The sequence below is a fragment of the Vigna unguiculata genome, chromosome 4 (assembly GCF_037176805.1).
Source record: "Vigna unguiculata cultivar grain cowpea cultivar isolate G323 ecotype 2 chromosome 4, ASM3717680v1, whole genome shotgun sequence".
NCBI lineage: Eukaryota > Viridiplantae > Streptophyta > Magnoliopsida > Fabales > Fabaceae > Vigna > Vigna unguiculata.
Window position 1 is genome coordinate 41,053,797 of NC_140795.1, and position 19,291 is coordinate 41,073,087.

General features: G+C 29.9%; 2 pseudogenes; one reads left to right on the forward strand and one right to left on the reverse strand.

Annotated features, from left to right (window-relative positions):
* LOC146887187 (uncharacterized) overlaps positions 1 to 3,031 on the reverse strand; it is a 28,518-nt pseudogene extending 25,487 nt beyond the window's left edge.
* LOC146887186 (receptor-like protein EIX2) overlaps positions 1 to 18,996 on the forward strand; it is a 52,394-nt pseudogene extending 33,398 nt beyond the window's left edge.
* The last annotated feature ends 295 nt before the right edge of the window (positions 18,997 to 19,291 follow it).

The following is a 19,291-nucleotide window of genomic DNA, read 5'->3' on the forward strand; positions in this document are numbered from 1 at the left end:
CTCTTCTTTGCAATACAATTCGTTTGTAGTTGTAGTACTTGTATGATGTTCTTCAATATTAGTAAGATGAAAACTAATTAATGATTTAAAAGGAATTTATATTAACATCAATAAGTTTAATATCAGTGTTACCATCATCTCTTATTGTTGCTGAATCATCATTTGTTGTGTCTGAATAATTATGTTGTCTTGTTGTTTCATCATCAAGATTGAATCTGTTTTGAAGTGATTGTATGACTTGAAAAGGATATTTGACAACTTTATTCTTAGAAACAGAATACGACTCAGTTACAACCTCTGATCTCCCACCTATGAAAAACAACAAAAAACAATTGTCCTACCTACATTGGCATTGTGAGTATGAATCCAAATGTAATTACCTGCACTGGAATTGTAATTATTTTGTCCATAATTTCTCTGACTGTTATTGTTAAAAGCTGGAGTCATTAAAAAACATTGATATAAAATCTAAAATTGTCATTTCAACAGGTATATAAGAAATTAAGAATCATGTAGAAATATACCGAAAGGACTATGATAAGTTAAAGTAGAAGTTGCAGATTGTGAAGTGATTTGTTGTTCAACTAAAGTACTTGAAAAACTTGAATTCATATTCTGAAGGTTGTTGTTGTTGTTGTCAACATCTGGAAAAGGATTATTGTAGAAGCATTGTTATTAAAGAAATAAACAAAAAGACTTCATTGATTCATTTAACAACATTCTGTAAAGATATAGATTAAAAACAAAAGAACTTACTAATATCCAACTGTTGTAATGGATTCCTGTCTATATTTTGGTGAAATGATCTTTGTGATACAGTTGGTTTATCTGTGATTAAAAAAACAAAGATGTTTGAGTACGCATCTGTGTTGTGAAGTTAAAATCCAAAACATACAGTTACAAATATATATATATATATATATATATATATATATATATATATATATATATATATATATATATATATATATATATATATATATATATATATATAAAGAAATCCTGAGATTTATTTACTTTGAGAAGAATGATTTGCAAATTTGACTTACATGAATGATAACATACAAATGCATACAAATGCATACAAATGCATCATTTTTAAATAAATTATTGATGAAGAATTAGAAAACATAAATGGTTTAAGTAAGATGTTAATGACTTACATGAATGTTGATGAGTTCTTGCATTGAACCTTTGTTGTAGCACCAGTTTCCTTCTCAGCCTTGCATTTTTACAATCGTTATGCTCCATTACAGTACAGAAATGTTATGGAATAGTTTCAAAGGTTACAATGGAAGAAGCAAAAATAAAGGTAAGTTGACTCAATGGATGAAAAAGTGTTTACTATTTTATTACTATATTGGTGAATGTCTTTGTTAAACTTTTTTGTGTAGCTTGTACCTCTAATCACAATTGTGGAAACAGAAATATATGTAATTATAATAGGAAGCAGTTGTTTCAGAAGAGAAAAACATTAAAATAGAAGACAAACATTAAAAACAGAAAGAGCATGCAGTACTGAGTGTTAATATATCAGAATCATTCATATATATAGCACTTATTTCAGAGTTGATTTGTTTTTGCAACTAACAAAACATTTCCTTTTTATGTAGGTACAATCAGACGTGTTTTTGTTGCAGTACTATATATAGTAAAACAAAGAGAACTTTTTCATAGGAAATATCTGCAATCTTAACCTCATTATGTATCAAAATGATAACATACAGTGAGTGTATACACATAGTAAAGCAACATACATCCATACATATGATTATAGAACTGATAATTTTTCATTATTCGTCCAACTATATATCTTTCAATTGCATCATATATATTTCATTTGAATTATAGAACAAAATAATTTTATTTATGAATATCATACCATAACATGTATGACTTTTCATCTTTCAGAGTAATTCAGAGAAGCTTCAAAGAGATTTCATTGATAAGAAGGTAGAACTATACATATGCATTGCTGAAAATAAAAAAACTTGTAGGTTGAAAACTTCATAAGTGGCAGAAATAAAAACAAAACTATTTATACTAACTGTAAATTAAAAATTACAATATGTTAGCACTTTGACATTCTGATTGCTTTTCATGTGGTCCACTTCAAACACCAAGTCAATAGTTTGATGAAATCCATGAGCAGTACAAAATTCCTTCCAGCCACTTCCAATTTTGCTAGACTTCTTAGGATGATTTCTCAACAGTAGTTTGCACTTCACTGTTTTACGCGATCCATAAAGAAAAATGTATTTAAAACTTCCTTGACGAAGATAATTGCCAAAATCAGCTGGCAAATCCTAAAACATACATAAAGTATTAATGAAATTACTATATGGATTAAATTTTAAAAATAATTTCGAAACATAAATCAAAATATGATAGAAACATCCATTTAGTAAAAAATATGAAATTAATCTCACCAGATGGCTAGCATTGCATTGATTTGGATTCAGAAATATTAAGAAATGCAACTTCGGTCCATTGAAAAGGGGTTGATCTGCCTCAATTCTTTTAAGAAAACGTGCAATAGACAAAGGTTTGCATTTACTGGGAAAAATAGTGATGTGGAAGCAAGAATCACCAACATATCCAAAATAAATAGTGTGAAAATCGTGAAGATCATATATGTGCCTTAATTCAGTCCATCCTCCAATTAGCATTGATTTTTGTAAATTCTTGTTATAAGTAACCACATGTCTATTGCCTTCTTCATCTCTTAAAGTCCATTGACGCTCAAGATCGTCATCATAAAGAATGGCGAATGCACGATCCACAAAACCAACAACCTCGAAAGACAGAATTTTTTTAAGAAAAAATTGGAGTAGTTAAGGTTAAAAACAGGATATTGTAAAAGAGAAGAAGAAATCCGTCTATGAAATAGAAAGAGTAGAAGAAATCTTGTAAAAGAAAATATGTCTGAAAAATTTGACAATGAACTTACCTCGTCCTGAAGGTGAATAATAGAGAACTGGTACCTACTCATTCTATTAATAACGTCATCTTCATTGAAGTTGTTTTCCATTTGCTTGGACTTTGAGAGAGATAGTACAGTAAAAGTTGGAAGAATGTAGAATATCCTTGAACTGATCTTGCCGTTTAATGTTCATGGTAGAATGGAGATGAATATTTATTTATAGAAGACAAATGACACATGAAAAGACGGGACGATTACAAATAGATTCTTCAACAGTAATGTAATTATTACTGCATTGGAAAACTGGAAGAAGATAATAACAGAATAAAACATTAAAAAGATATAACGTTATTAAAGATATATTAAATTATTCTATTATGGTACAAATATAATAATATAATATATGTAATATAAACCAATAACAAATTTCCAAAAATAAACTTCTGTAATGTATAATATTATACGTAAAAATATAATATTTCATTCGTAATTATTGTATAAAAAAATGTCAAATATATCGTAGAAGGTTTATAAGTTAGTAATTAACAGAAGATAAGCCAAAAATCATATTCAATCAAAAATGTATATGGCATCCAATTCTGTCAACAGATAATTCCCTTGCCATATTTATCTTATTTATGAAAAATAAATATTATGAAAAATAGACATTTATAAATAATGTTATGAGAAAAAATAGATATATCTTATTTATGAGTGGCACAAGTTTAAAGAAGAATTCCTTTTCACAAAAGATATGTTATTTACGACTTTCATTACATGATGCTACAAAATGAAATCAATTTCAGTAAGTTTTGATGTAGCTGGTAGTCATATTTGTTGACAAAAATTGAAAAATGTCAACAATATCTTGTGCACCAGCATATTAAATAATTTAAATTCTAAATAATGTAACTCAAAAGCGCATAATATTGTTATCATGAAATTGAACATAGAAGTTGAGGTTCAGATGAAATTAAAGATGAAATTTAACATAGAAGTTGTTGTTCAGATGAATTTAAAGACAAAAAATAACGTAGACATATTACATTCCCAAAATGAAAGGCATAAAAAAAATTGTCTTCAAATAGAATAACTAAAAGTGGATCTCAAATCACTGATTTTTCCTTCTTAATATTTCTTTTTAAAAGCTTCAATGGAACATTGTCTTCTTCGATGGATTCAAGTGATGCAGTCTTCTTTCCAGATTCTCTCTTATGTGAACTATTAGCATCATCGTTGGTTGGATTATCTTGGATTAGTTCTGGTGATTGAGATCCACACTCAATTGTTTCTTTGGTAAATCGGACTAATAAATCCTACAGTATTAAAAGTAAATTTATTAAAAGAAAATCCACATACAAAATTGATAACATTATTAAAAGTATTAAAAAATCATTGATTTTAAAAACATTTATATAACTTGTATACCTCTGAAATATTAACGGTGGACTCATTCACTATACGCATTTTCCCCTGCTAAACTCACCATTCCCAGCATAAACATCCTTCAAATAGGTAGAAATAATGAGATTATAAAAAAGATAAAGATGACTGCATTATAAAGAGATTATAATTTAAAAAATTTGATCTTAAATTACATCTTACCACAGATTTCAACGAAGAATCATTGAATTTCTCAATTATATCATCATCAACACATATTTTCTTCACTCTGAAAGACTGCTCAAGTTTGAAATTCTGATCGTTCCTACTTTCCACTTTAAAAAGCAGACTTCTATCAACTAACTCATCAAACTGCTTAGGCAAATTTCCAGAAGAATTCATCTACAAAAAGAAAATAATTAAACATTGTGTAATTAAATATATAAGTGGATATATTGAAGAGTATACCTTATCATGAGCGTCTAACATATCAGCACAAGTTTTTTTGAAAAGGGTAGTTGCATCCCTATCAAAGAGGACAAATGTGGTTGAATCGGAAGAGTCAATAACTCGAATCTTAATCCTATATCTGAAAATTGGTAAATAAATTTAATGAACCAAAGTTGTAATTACAATGTTGTTTTAAATTGACATTAATATTAAAAAACAATTCGTTAACCTTGGAAAGACTTTTATAACATGCTTGTTACACTTCTCACAAAAGAACATCTTGGAATCTGGATAAACAGCTTTGTTGCACACACAAGCAGTATACCACCAGTCATCGTCAATCAAGATATGCTTAATTGTTCCAAACAATATGAAAGTGGTGACCTTTCAATATAAAAAACATTAATTAAGGGATTATTGTGAATAAGAAAAATTGCACAATAATACAAAAATATATTCTAACCTCTTTACAATCTTTTAGACCTTGAATATTTGTTCTAGGTGTAAGTGTTAAAAAGTCCTCTTCCACAGTATTTTTGGAAGTCTGAGAAAGTTGCGTTAATCCTTGAGAGGGAGATTCATTGTTCTCAAACATTCTGTGCAAAAGAAAATATAGTTATACTCATAAAAATTAAATCTATTATTGAATGTATGTATATCTGAAATATCAAGTTGACGAAATCAAGGATAATTTGCATTACAAAGTAACGAAAAAATTGTTAGAAAAATGGATTATAAAGTTCGAATAAACTGAAGAACAATTTCAATGTTACCTTGATTTAAGTTCAGATGCTTCCTTGAAGTTAACATTGTACTTAATACGGGTGCAGAACTTACAATTTTGAACATGAACCTTATCTATATTTAAAAATATAGTGTATGTGAGAGTAACATGGAATAAGTAGTACAAAGTACTTTGTAAAAGTAATAACAAAATTTTACCTTGAAAAGTTTTGACTTTCGCAAATTCTATACTTACAGCAGTATTTTGTACTTCTCCACTTGAAAGAAATACATTCAGTTCATCCACATAAATACCAAACAAAGTACACTCTATTCGAAACCTAAAGATTAAAGTGCAATATAATGTCATGTAGTTATTTGAAAAGAAATATAAAAGGAATTTAATATAGTATAGATATACAATACTCATCAGCTTCTATTGCTATGACATTTAATTTTGTTGTCTTTCCATCAACTTGCAATTCTCTTTCAGTCCCCACTCCGTCCAGTAATCCCAAAATATCTAAAATGCATTGTATATGTGTTAAATCATATACTTTAACAAAAAATGTTTATTAATCAAAATATTAATAGTATTGGAACTATAAAGATTTACTTACCAACCAAATAATCAGTATCAAATGCAGTGGTTGTCAATAAAGACAAAGGTGTGTATTGTGGTTTAATATCAAGAACCAAATTAACATTAACCAAAGAAACTTTTGTACCAAACTGGAAATTTATCTTATAAGGGTGGTGTGTTGTTCTGTATATTCCAGAATTCGGAGCAACACTGAAGTTTTGTATGGCATAAACATGGCCTTCAGAAATGTCATTTTGAAATTTGTAAATTAGAGTATGTCTAATTGAAGCATGTATTTTAGAACCCTGAAACAGATAAAAAGAACATATATAAATTTAAGTATAAATATGTTTAGCATACGACTATTTAATTCATACAAATTTGTAAAGGAAAGTAGGTGTAATGGAAGAATTTCAAGAATAACATTAATAATAACCTCTTTGTCTTGAATAACGAACTCCATGGAAAAAGGACACCTCTGTTTAGTGAAATCAGGAACAAACCATGAACGAATGACCCTAGCAATAATATTCCAATTTTCCTTCTGGGGGCTTACTTCGCTTATGCTCTGGCTTTGGTTTGGAACTTCACAGAGAGACATGTTGAACTCACAAGAACAATATTGAAAAATCAGAAGTAAAAAAGTTAGGATTAGATTGGAGACATATTTATACTTACATAGATAAATAAGGAACTAATAAGACAAAATTGTTATTCATACAACTAAAGTAAAGAAATACCAAAAAAAGGTTGAAATAATACCTTACTTATCAGAATCTATTTTTTATTAGTCAAAGGAGAGTAAAAGAAGTGAAACGATTAATCAAGACGTGAATATGGCAATTTTTGAAATGCTAGAAGAAAGCAAAAAGTAGAATATATTCAAATAAGGACTCTTCAAACATGGAGTACCAACGTTTTGACAGAAGTCATGGGAATATATATTGGTGAAACCTGCAAATAACAGCTATTGATGTCAGAAGAAATAAAGTATTGATATTGATTTATTGAAAGGTTTCATAGAAAAAGGAAAATTCAGAGAAAAGCATTCTGATGAAAATAAAGCATGAAGCAGATTACTTGAAAGTGAATAAAAAAATTGTTGGCGTGATTGATTAAGCAATGAACAATTAATTGAAACAGTAATGTGGAAAAAATGAAACACTGCATATACATGCTGGTTTCTTATGCATTCACGAAAGAGGAAATGTAGAAAAAAGTGATACCAAACGATAATGTCTTAGACGAAATTTCAGAACTGCAAATGTCATATCATTTCGTCTGTAAAGCAAGACTACTATATTTGTACATAAAATAAATGAAGTACATACCTGTGGTGACTGGAAACGTTAATGGCTTGTAAGAATACGTGAATGGATGTGAAACGTGTTCTGGATGAAGAAACTGTGTTGGATCTGTACAAAAAGTCAAATAAAAGTATGGTGCAGAAGCCAAAGAATCTTCTAAGAGAAGGAACTTTGTTATAAACTTCGAGGAGAAGGCACTGGGTTGGATTTTTTAAGTTAATAACGTGAAAAAATAAAATAAAAAGAAATATAAATAGTACAATTAAATATTTTATGAAATGACAGATGCTTACAGCAGAAGAAATCTCGTGGAAGGTGGAAGATAAAGAAACATAATGAAGCAGTGCAATATGTCATATCAATAGACATTGAAATCAAATATTAAAAAAGTAATCTAAGGGATGTGTATGGAAAATGTTCTAGAAAGTTATATATTTAAATATATATAAAAAAAATTTAAAACGCAGAGACATGATATGATTTGTGTTTGACAATAATTAAATGCCACAGATTTACGTATATGGAAGAAGATATGGAGCAGGTATGAGTAAATAACTTTGCAGAAGTTCAAAATACACCTACTAAAACATATACATATATATAATATAATAATAAGCAACTAAACTTCATGCAAAAAATACAGATTATAAATCTGTTAAGAAATATTGTTTATAGATTGTTCATAGCGGATGATAATAATCATTTATATTAAGAAGAACATTGACATCATTGCTTGCTTGTTGACCGTCAACCTCAAAAAGAATTAAATCTTTTTCCTCCAGTCCATGAACTTCACGAAAACGTTTCCATCCACTTCCTATCTTGACTGATCTAGGTCTAATCAACAACTTGCATTCAACTCGTGCCTTTGGACCGTAAAGAACAATGTGTGAGAACTGAGTGTTGGCAAAATATTGTCGTAAGTCTGAATTTAAGCCCTGAAAATAAAAAATATAAAAAATAATATCAAAAACAATTAATTTTGTATGTGTCAAGGTTAAACATAATAAATGAAGTTTTATGTACAGATTGTATTCAATGATGGAAAAAGAAGATAAAAAAAATCACCAGAAAGCTTGCTTTGCAGTTGTACTTAGAAAGCTGGAACTCAAAATGAATTAACTTGGACCTTATGAGAGGAGCATTTGTTCGAACATGACTTAGGAATTTATGGACAGTTGATTCTAAACATTGATCGTAAAAGTGTATTTCAAAAACAGAATTCCCGGTGTGCCTTAAATAACATAGTTTGGGTGGTTGAACTTGATAAAACTTTCTTATATCAACCCAGCCATCAGTAATTCGTGGACCATAGCTATTCATGTTGAAGGTAACATGGTGAACATGGCCATTTTTATCATAAATAGTCCAACGTGGACCCAGTTCAATGCCTAATTGAATGACAAACAAACGATTGACGAACGCAAAATCCTTCATAACCAATATAAAAACAAAATTAGTAAAGGATGTCGGAGAACAATGATGGTAAATTTTCTATAATAAGCAAGTTCACAAAAACCTGGTCTTCCATGAAAATAGTAAAGAATCCACCCTTCCATTTTGAGCCAAGTATGGATTGTTCACCAAGGATGCATTGCTTAGTGGTCATCTGTAAAATTGGAAAAATAGGTTTATTTTTGGAAAGATAAATTAAACGGACTCTAACAGTGTAAAACAAATTGTTGAACATGATGAAAATAACAGCTTCTAAGAACGTCTGTTTTAAGAAATCAGAGAAAGATAATGAACAGAACCTAATATAAAAACGACTGCTTAAAAAAATCAGAGAAAGATGAAAAAAAAATATTATAAAAACCACTGTTTATAGAAAGGTCTTCTTAGAAAAATGAAACGAAGATGAAGATCAAAACCGATTATAAAAAAGTCTGCTTATAAAAACATGCATACAATATGGCGAGAAAGATGAACAGAAAATATTATAAAAACCACTGGTTATAGAAACGTCTGGTTAGAAAAATGAAACGAAGATGAAGATCAAAACCGATTATAAAAAAGTCTGCTTCTAAAAACATGCATAGAATATGGCGAGAAAGAAATATGGCGAGAAGATATAGGAGATGAAGAGAAGTAGAGTTGATAAAAGCGTTTAACAGTCATACCTTTTTGTAATGAATAAGAACTTCGTGAAGTGGAAGAGGATGGCTTGTTATCGCAGTGTAATGGTGTTAATGTGAAGTAGAGAAGATAAGTTGATATTTGATGATCTTTGAAATGTTAATTACTTTCATCCTGCAAAAAATATTAATGAAACAAATATATACCAGACAGTGGAAGAGTCTGGAGAATGAGATAAGTATGACGCGGCAACAGACACTGCAATCATCATTCTCGTGAGAGGTGAAAAACATAATGAGAAAAATGTTTCAAATATCTAAACGTCTCTTGGAAAAAGAAATGGTCATTAATTTAATCGGCTGAATGATTTGAAATAATGAATGAGTGTTGCAGATGATCGAGGAATTCAATCATCATTACCTCGAGCAGTGGAGTAATTAATGCGGGGAAACCTGATAGATAGGGTGATTTGAAATTAATAAAAAGGATTATTTATTGTAATATTAAATAAAATGAATAATACTAATTAAAAATATAAATATTTAGATGTCTTCTCAGCAAATATATAATGAGTAATATTTAATGTCTTTTAATGATGTGTATGATTAAAATTATAATTGAAAAACAGATTAATTTATATTTTGTTTAAAGTATTGATTTAAATGTAATAGTTTTATTTTATAAAAATATATTAGTGATTAATGTCTTTGATAAAAATCTACAAAAGTCGTAAACATAAAAATCAAATAAAAAACTTCATACAGAGTAAATGTATAAAAGCAAACACATAGACTAATATATGTTATAAGTGCATACAAAATATAATTCAACTTTAAATATTCTTATATATTGATATATATATATATATATATATATATATATATATATATATATATATATATATATATATATATAAAAGAAGATTAACAAAAATAATATACAAAATGTTATAACTTAAAACCAGATTAATGGATAAAACACTTTGATATGGTTGGTTGTTGTGTGTCCTTCAACTTCAAAAAAAACCTCACGATGATCATCTGAAGAAAGTTGATGAAGATTACAAAAACTTTTCCAGCCAGTTCCAATCTTAACAGAATTACGTCTTATGATCAGTTTACATTCGACTTGTCCCCGTGGTCCTTGTAGAACAATAGATCTAAGACCACTGATTTTAAAATAAGTGGCAAATTCTTTTTTCAAATACTGCAACAAAAAGGTAAAAATATCTTACTTAATAAGAATCCATGTAAATAAATAATCAAAGAAAAATAAAACTAACCAAGTGGCTGGATCGACAGTAGTTTGTTGATAGTTGAACTTTAAAATGCTTTAAGTCTGAAGTATGTAGAGGACGACGAATAGAAAGATGGTTGAAGAAGTTGGCTTTCAATGTTGAGTCGCAAACACGTTTAGAGACGTGTAGTTGGAAGGACGAATTTCCAAAATATTTGAAGACAACCAATTTGTCAGACTCATCTGCATAAAAAGAGATTAAATCATTCCAGCCTTGGGTGATCATTGGAGTGTGAATATTCATGTTGTACGTAACATTATGAACATTCCTGTCGTAATCAACAATGGTCCACTGTGAACCAAGGTCCTTCATATTACGTATTATGAAGAGTCGGTCGACGTACCCAAAATCCTTCAAAGATAAGGAAGTTTAGAATAAAGAAATACAAACCAAAAATAGAAAGGAATGTGAAGGAATAAAAAAAACCTAGTCTTTCAAAAACATAGTGACGAAACCGCCAAGCATTTTGCCAGAAAGTATGGCTTCTTGTGTGCGCACGGATTCCATTGTTTGAGAAAATAGTGGGTATGAAGAATAATTTGAAGAGAAGATAATGGGTCACACAAAAGAAATAAGATTTGTCAGTATGTAGACGCCAATATATAGAAACAGAAAACGAAAGGTCATTACTGTTGCAAATATATAGAAAGAGAAAAGGAAAAGTCATTCCTTTTGGTAAGGTCCGTACTTACAGGTGAAGCGTGCATCATAATTTATTCAATTAATTGTGAATATAAAAGTGAAAAAAAAGGACGACTTAAAAGATAATAGGGTTGAAATAATAAAATAAATATAAATAAATAATTAAAATTACAAATTTAAGCTTTGTGAACTGTTATTTTGACCTAAATTAAAATATGTCAAAATATTAGAAATGTGGTGAAAAAATGGAAAGTGACAATTAGAAGAGAATACACAGAGTTGTTAAAAATTTAAAGAAGTAGTCGAAATAAATTAAAAATAATAACAAATTACGACATGAAAAAAGCTCACATCTATGTGTTGGTAGTCTGACGATCAAAAGAAAAATGATGAACATAAGAATCGTTATTTTGCGGTTTAAAAAACATGTTTGTGTTTTAATCTTCATTTGAAGAATTAAAAAAACTCAAACTTAAGATGAAGCAAGAAATCAAATAAAACTGAGAACAAAAAAGAAAGAAACATACATGTTGGCTTGAGATAGACAAAAAAAATGCCATATCGAGAAAAGAAGAACAGAAGAAGAACAGAAGAATATGATCTGCAGAAAGCTCAGAAAAATAGATAAAGAATCGCCAGACTCGATTTTTTGGTGGTTTAAAAAGATGTATGTGGTTGTACTCTTCATTTCAACCTTTTATATACCTGAAAAATAAGATGAACAAAAGAAACCATCAGATCTTTGGAAAAAACATAAAGAACCATAACAGTTAGGTTGAGAAACCAAAAAAAAAAAGGTTTCGACAAAAACAAAAAAATCATAGGAAAATATAACATGAATGTGTTTGTAGTCTTCAGTTGAACACACACCCCTTCAAGGAAGATGATGAACAGAAGAAGATGAACAAATGAAATGTAAGAAAAATAGAAATAGCCTCGCCAGAGTCGAGTTTTTGCTGCTTAAAAAAGAAGATTGTACTTGTACTCTTCATTTGAAGCATTTAAACAATGAAAAATAAGATCAAGCAAAGAAACCATTACATCTTTGAAAAAAACATAAAGAAAAATACCAGTTAGGTTGACAAACCCAAAAAATAAAGATATCCACAACAAAAATGGACAGATGAACGGGAAATCTCAGATGCATGTCTTTTTAAGCGTCAGTTGAAGCCTGTAAACAAAACAGACATGATGAACAGAAGAAGATGAACAGATGAAATGTAAGAAAAATAGAAAAAGCATCTCCAGAATCGGTTTTTTGGTGGTTAAAAAAGATGTTTGTGGTTGTACTCTTCATTTCAACCATTTATATACCTGAAAAATAAGATGAACAAAAGAAACCATCAGATCTTTGAAAAAAACATAAAGAAAAATACCAGTTAGCTTTACAAACCCAAAAAATTAGACATCCACAACAAAAATGGATAGATCAACGGCAAATCTCAGATGCATGTCTTTTTAAGCGTCAGTTGAAGCCTGTAAACAAAACAAACATGATGAATAGAAGAAGATGAACAGATGAAATGTAAGAAAAATAAAAAAAGCATCTCCAGAATCGGTTTTTTGCTGGTTAAAAAAGATGTTTGTGGTTGTACTCTTCATTTCAACCATTTATATACCTGAAAAATAAGATGAACAAAAGAAACCATCAGATCTTTGGAAAAAACATAAAGAAAAATACCAGTTAGCTTGACAAACCATAGAAAAATAGACATCCACAACAAAAATGGATAGATCAACGGCAAATCTCAGATGCATGTCTTTGTAAGCATCAGTTGAAGCCTGTAAAGAAAAAAATATGATAATGATGAACAGAAATCGATGATCACAACACAGCTCAGAAACCATCTCCATAGTCTTTTTTTGAGAGAGAAAAACAAATCGATGAAAAGAAGAAGATGAAAAGATGATCAATGCGGAGAAACAGAGACAGAGAAAGAGAGAGAAAGAAGAAAGAAGCCGCTGCCAGAGAGAATGTGAAAGATAGAGAAAGAAGAAAGAAGGCGGTCGCAGAGAGAATGAGCAAGAGAGAGAAAGCATTGAGACGGAGGAAGCTGAGAAGACTCCGGAAGAGAGAGAAAGAAAATTTAATTTAAACTTCAGATTTTCAGACGTTTTTCCATTTTTTTTAATACTTGAAACGCTGAGAGAGTGACACGTCAGCTCTTTTACCTTCTGTAGATAAAAATTTGAATTTAGAAGTAGGTCAGATATATTATTCAATTGAAAAACTTACCTTTTGTTAGTTCCCAATTGTATATAGTATTAGATAATCTCACTGGTGCAATTCCTAATACATCGATGAAGCTTCTCAATAGACCATTTATAATTCTGAATTTGAATCAGTTTGAAGGAAAAATTCCATCGTTTTTACTACAAGCTTCAGAGTTGAGGCTTTCTGACAATAAATTTTCAGATCTATTTTCATTCATGTGTGACCAAAGCAGCTCTGCAATGACTATTTTAGATTTATCAAACAATCAATTGAAGGGAAAACTCCCAGAGTGTTGGCAACATGTAAATCGGTTACTGTTTCTTGATTTAAGGAATAACAAATTGTCAGGGAAGATTCCTGTGTCCATGGGCAACCTCGTTAAATTGGAAGTCTTGGTCTTACGGAACAATAACCTAACGGGTGAATTAGCTTCCACTTTGAAGAACTGCAACAATTTAACTACATTGGATGTGGGTGAAAATATGTTGTTTGGTCCCATTCCATCATGGATCGGAGAAAGTATGAAGCAGTTAATAATTTTGAACATGCGAAAGAATCACTTTTCTGGAAATCTTCCCAGTGAACTCTGTTATTTGAAGCATATTCAATTCTTGGATCTTTCAAAGAATATGTTATCAAAAGGAATCCCATCATGCTTAAACAATTTGACTATAATGTTTGAAAAGAGCATCCACACACGTGGGTTTATAAATTATATAAAACTAGTCTTTCTATTTGTGCAACGCACGGGTTTTTTTTAAATGTAATAGTGTTAGATAATTATATTTTTTTTACATCAACTCGTGTCTTTGGACCGTAAAGCACAATGTCTGAGAGCTGACTGTTGGCAAAATATTTACGTAAGTCTAAATTTAAATCCTGTAAATAAAAAATAGAAGAAATAATATCAAAAAGAAATGATTTTTGATGTCTCAAGGTTAAAAAGAATACATGAAGTTTTGTGTACAAATTCTAAAAAATGAACAAAATAAAGAAAAAAAAATCACCAGAAAGTTTGCTTTACAATTGTACTTAGAAAGCCGGAACTCAAAATGAATTAACTTGGACCTTATCAAAGGAGCATTTGTTCGAACATGACTTAGGAATTTATGGACAGTTGATTCTGAACAGTGATCGTAAAAGTGTATTTCAAAAGCAGAATTTCCAGTATGCCTTAAATAACATAGTTTGGGTGGTTTTACTTGATAAAACTTTCTTATATCAACCCAGCCATCAGTAATTCGTGGACCATAAGAATTCATGTTGATGGTAACATGGTGAACATGGCCTTTTTTTATCAGAAATAGTACAATGTGGCCCCAATTCATGGCCTAATTGAATGACAAACAATCGGTTGACGAACGCAAAATCCTTGTAAATAAAAGCAATATAAAAAAAATATTAGTTAACGAAAATCAGAGAACAATAATGGTAAATAATGTATAAGAAGCAAGTTCAGAAAAACCTAGTCTTCCATGAAAATAGTAAAGAATCCACCCTTCCACTTTGAGGCAAGTATGGATTGTTCACCAAGGATGCATTGCTTAGTGGTCATCTGTTAAATTGGTAAGATAGGTTTTTCTTTTGGCAAAAAAAAAATAACCAAACTCTAAAAATGTAGAAGAAATTGTTGAAGATGATGAACAAAACAGATTATAAGAACGTTTGGTTAAAAAAATGAAAGAAAGATGATGAACAGAACCGATTATAAAAATGACTGGTTACAAAAATGAAAGAAAGATGATGAACAGAACTGATTATAAAAACGTCTGGTTAGAAAAATGAAAGAAAGATGATGATCAAAACTGATTATAAAAATGTGTGGTTAGAAAAATGAAACCAAGATGATGATGAGAACCGATTATAAAAACGTCTGCTTATAAAAACATGCATAGCAGATGGCGAGAAAGAAAGATGGCGAGAAGGTATAGGAGATGAAGAGAAGTATAGTTCATAAAAGGGTGTTCTTCATACAAATTGAAGAGTTTAATAGTCATACCTTTCTGTAATGGATAAGAACTTCTTCAAATCGCAGTGTATGGCTGGTAATCGCAGTGTAATGGTGTTAAGGTGAAGCAGAGAAGATAAGTGGAAATTTGGAGACGTAAATGAGCTCTAAAATGTGATTTGGTGTCATCCTGAAAAAAATATTAAGTATAGCAGTCGAAGAGTCTGCACAATGAGAGAGGTATGACGGTGCAACAGACAATGCAATCATCATTCTCGTGAGAAGTGAAAAACATAATGAGAAAAATGTTTTAAAAACTTAAACATCTCTTGGAACCCGAAATCGTAATTAATTTAATCGACTGAATCCGTTCAAATAATGAATAAGTGTGAGAGATGATGGAGGAGTTGAATCATCATTATCTCGAGTTCATTTCTTAAGTGACAAAGCCTGAGTTCTTTGTTCTTTAAAACACATGCATGGTTATATTCTTCATTTCAAACATTTAAACACCTGAAACAAAAGATCAAGCCAAGACCTGTTCGCTTGAGAAAGCAAAAAAAAAAGTTCTCCACAAAAGAAACATAAGATGAACAGAAAATCTCAGATGCATATGTTTCTACTCTTCAGTTCAAGCAAAAGAAACATAAGATGAACGGAAGATCAAAGTAAATATAAAAAGAAAAATACTTGTTTGATTGAGAAAGCTAAAAAAAAAAATATAAAGCATCTCCATACTCAGTTTTTTGCGGTTTAAAACAGATGGATGTGGTTGTACTCTTCATTTCAAGAATTTAAACACCTGAAACATAAGATCAAGCCAAGAATCACTTAGATCTCAGTAAAAAACATAAAGAACCATACTTGTTCGCTTGAGAAAGCAAAAAAAAAAAAGATCTCCACAAAAGAAACATAAGATGAACGGAAAATCTCATATGCATGTGTTTGTACTCTTCAGTTCAAGCCTGTAAACAAAAGAAACATGATGAACAGAAGAAGATGAACAGAAGAAAGCTCAGAAAAAAATATAAAGCATCTCTAGACTCGGTTTTTTACGGTTTAAAATAGATGGATGTGGTTGTACTCTTCATTTCAAGAATTTAAACACTTGAAACATAAGATCAAGCCAAGAATCACTTAGATCTCAGTAAAAAACATAAAGAACCATACCTGTTCGCTTGAGAAAGCAAAAAAAAAAAAGATCTCCACAAAAGAAACATAAGATGAACGGAAAATCTCATATGCATGTGTTTGTACTCTTCAGTTCAAGCCTATAATCAAAAGAAACATGATGAACAAAAGAAGATGAACTGAAGAAAGCTCAGAAAAAATATAAAGCATCTGAATACTCGGTTTAGACAGAGAAACATAAGATGAACGGAAAATCTCATATGCATGTGTTTGTAATCTTCAGTTCAAGCCTGTAAACAAAAGAAACATGATGAACAGAAGAAGATGAACAGAAGAAAGCTCAGAAAAAAATTAAAAGCATCTCCATACTCGGTTTTTTGCGGTTTAAAAACAGCTCGATCAACAGAAGAAGATGTTAGAGAAGAAGCTAAGAAAGACAGAGAAACCATGATGAAGGCGGAGCAAGAGAGACAGAGAAAGAGAGAGAAAGAAGTGAGAAGGCAGAAGCAGAGAGACAGAGAAAGAGAGAGAAAGAATTGAGAAGGCGGAAGGTGAGAAGACAGAAAGAGAGAGAAAGAAGTTTCAATTAAAACTTTCGTGGTATCTACGAAAGAGGGAAATTTCTTTTTTCACTTTGTTTTGCAATTTTTTTTCTACTTTCAAAATTCTGAGAGCTTGACACATCAACGTTTATTCCTTTTGTAGATAAAAATTTGAAATGAGAAGTAGATCAAATATATTATTTAATTGGAAAACTTACCTTTTGTTAGTTCACAATTGTATATAGTATTAGATTGCTGAACATGAATGGTTCACAATTGTATATAGTATTAGATTGCTGAACATGAATGGTGTATTTTATGCAAGTTTTCCAACGGGCGAGTATACCCTTAACATAAGCCTGATGTGGAAAGGGGTTGAACAGGGATTCAAGAACCCAGAGGTAAAGCTTAAGAGCATTGATCTTTCGACTAATAAGTTGACAGGTGAAATACCAAAAGAGATTGGATATCTACTTGGGTTAGTTTCTTTGAATTTATCAAGAAACAATCTGAGTGGAGAAATTCCTTCAGAGATAGGAAATTTAAGCTCACTGGAGTCCCTTGACTTATCAAGAAATCATATCAGTGGGGGAATTCCTTTCTCACTTTCTGAAATTGATTTTCTTGGGAAGTTAGATCTGTCACACAACTCTCTGCCTGGAAGGATACCATAAGGAAGACACTTTGGAACTTTTGATGTCTCTAGTTTTGAAGGGAATGTTGGTCTTTGTGGTGAACAACTTAACAGAACTTGTCCTGAAGATGGAAATCAGACAACGACAAAGACTGAAGAACATGGAAATGATGATGAAGATAATGTTTTGTATGAGGCATTGTACATGAGCATGGGGATTGGATATTTCACTGGATTTTGGGGCTTATTCGGGCCAATGCTACTTTGGCGTTCTTGGAGAAATACTTTTCTCAGATTCCTAAACAGGTTGACATATGCTATATATGTCTTCTTGGTGCTCTGATTGCAAGAAGAAGGTACGTTTGTCACACACACACACACACATATATATATATATATATATATATATATATATATATATATATATATATATATATATATATATATATATATATATATATATATATATATATATATATATATATATATATATATATATATATATATATATATATATATATATATCAATACCAGCTTCAAAAAAAAATGGAATATATATTTTTTAATAGAAAACTCTAATTAAATTAAATGCATTCCGATTGTTAGGAGTAGTTTGTTTTATTTGATCCTAACTTAACTAATTCAGTAATCACTCTATACTATAACACTTAATGCTTTAACTATAGTGTGTAACTTAGAGAGAGGAAAAAAGAAAAAATAGTTTACATGATTGAACTGTGTTTAATTTTGTTTAATAATAATGATGAAATAGTTATATGTATCAAACTTAACATATTTTATTAGATGTTTTTTTTTTTCGTTAAAAGAAGAATAAAGAATTTTTTTTAAATATGATTTTTTCGAACAGTTAAATTTTATTTGAATGGTAAAAATATTATTAAAATATTAATTTATTATCATATTAAATGATTTAATAAAAATACTATTTTTTTAGAAAAATGTTTCATTTTAATTCACACAATTAAATTCCCATATTTTATTTATGATGTAATAAACGACATCAATGGTTATACAAAAATTGCAGGTTATTGCAGTTGTGCTACACGCGCATCCGATTGATCTCGGGTGAAGGAAATCATGATTGGTATCTATACAAGTGCAAGATATGTATTCAGTGTTAGAGTTTGAATGTTTTAAGTAATTTATGTCAAAATGTTGTTTCTAGACTGTGATTTCACTGAGTTGTTTTGCATAATACATTTCTAACATCGTTCCCTTTTAATTTTATATTTTATTTTCAACATCACTTTTCTAATAACTCTCCTAATATGATTGAACATACCCATTTATTTATTTATTTCTAGTTAAGGGTCTTGTGTCGCAGCGAATGATAATGAATAAATACAGTTAATATTAATCGTAGTATGTCAATTCATAAATTTATTTAAATATTATTCTCTTTATTTGATGTGTGTA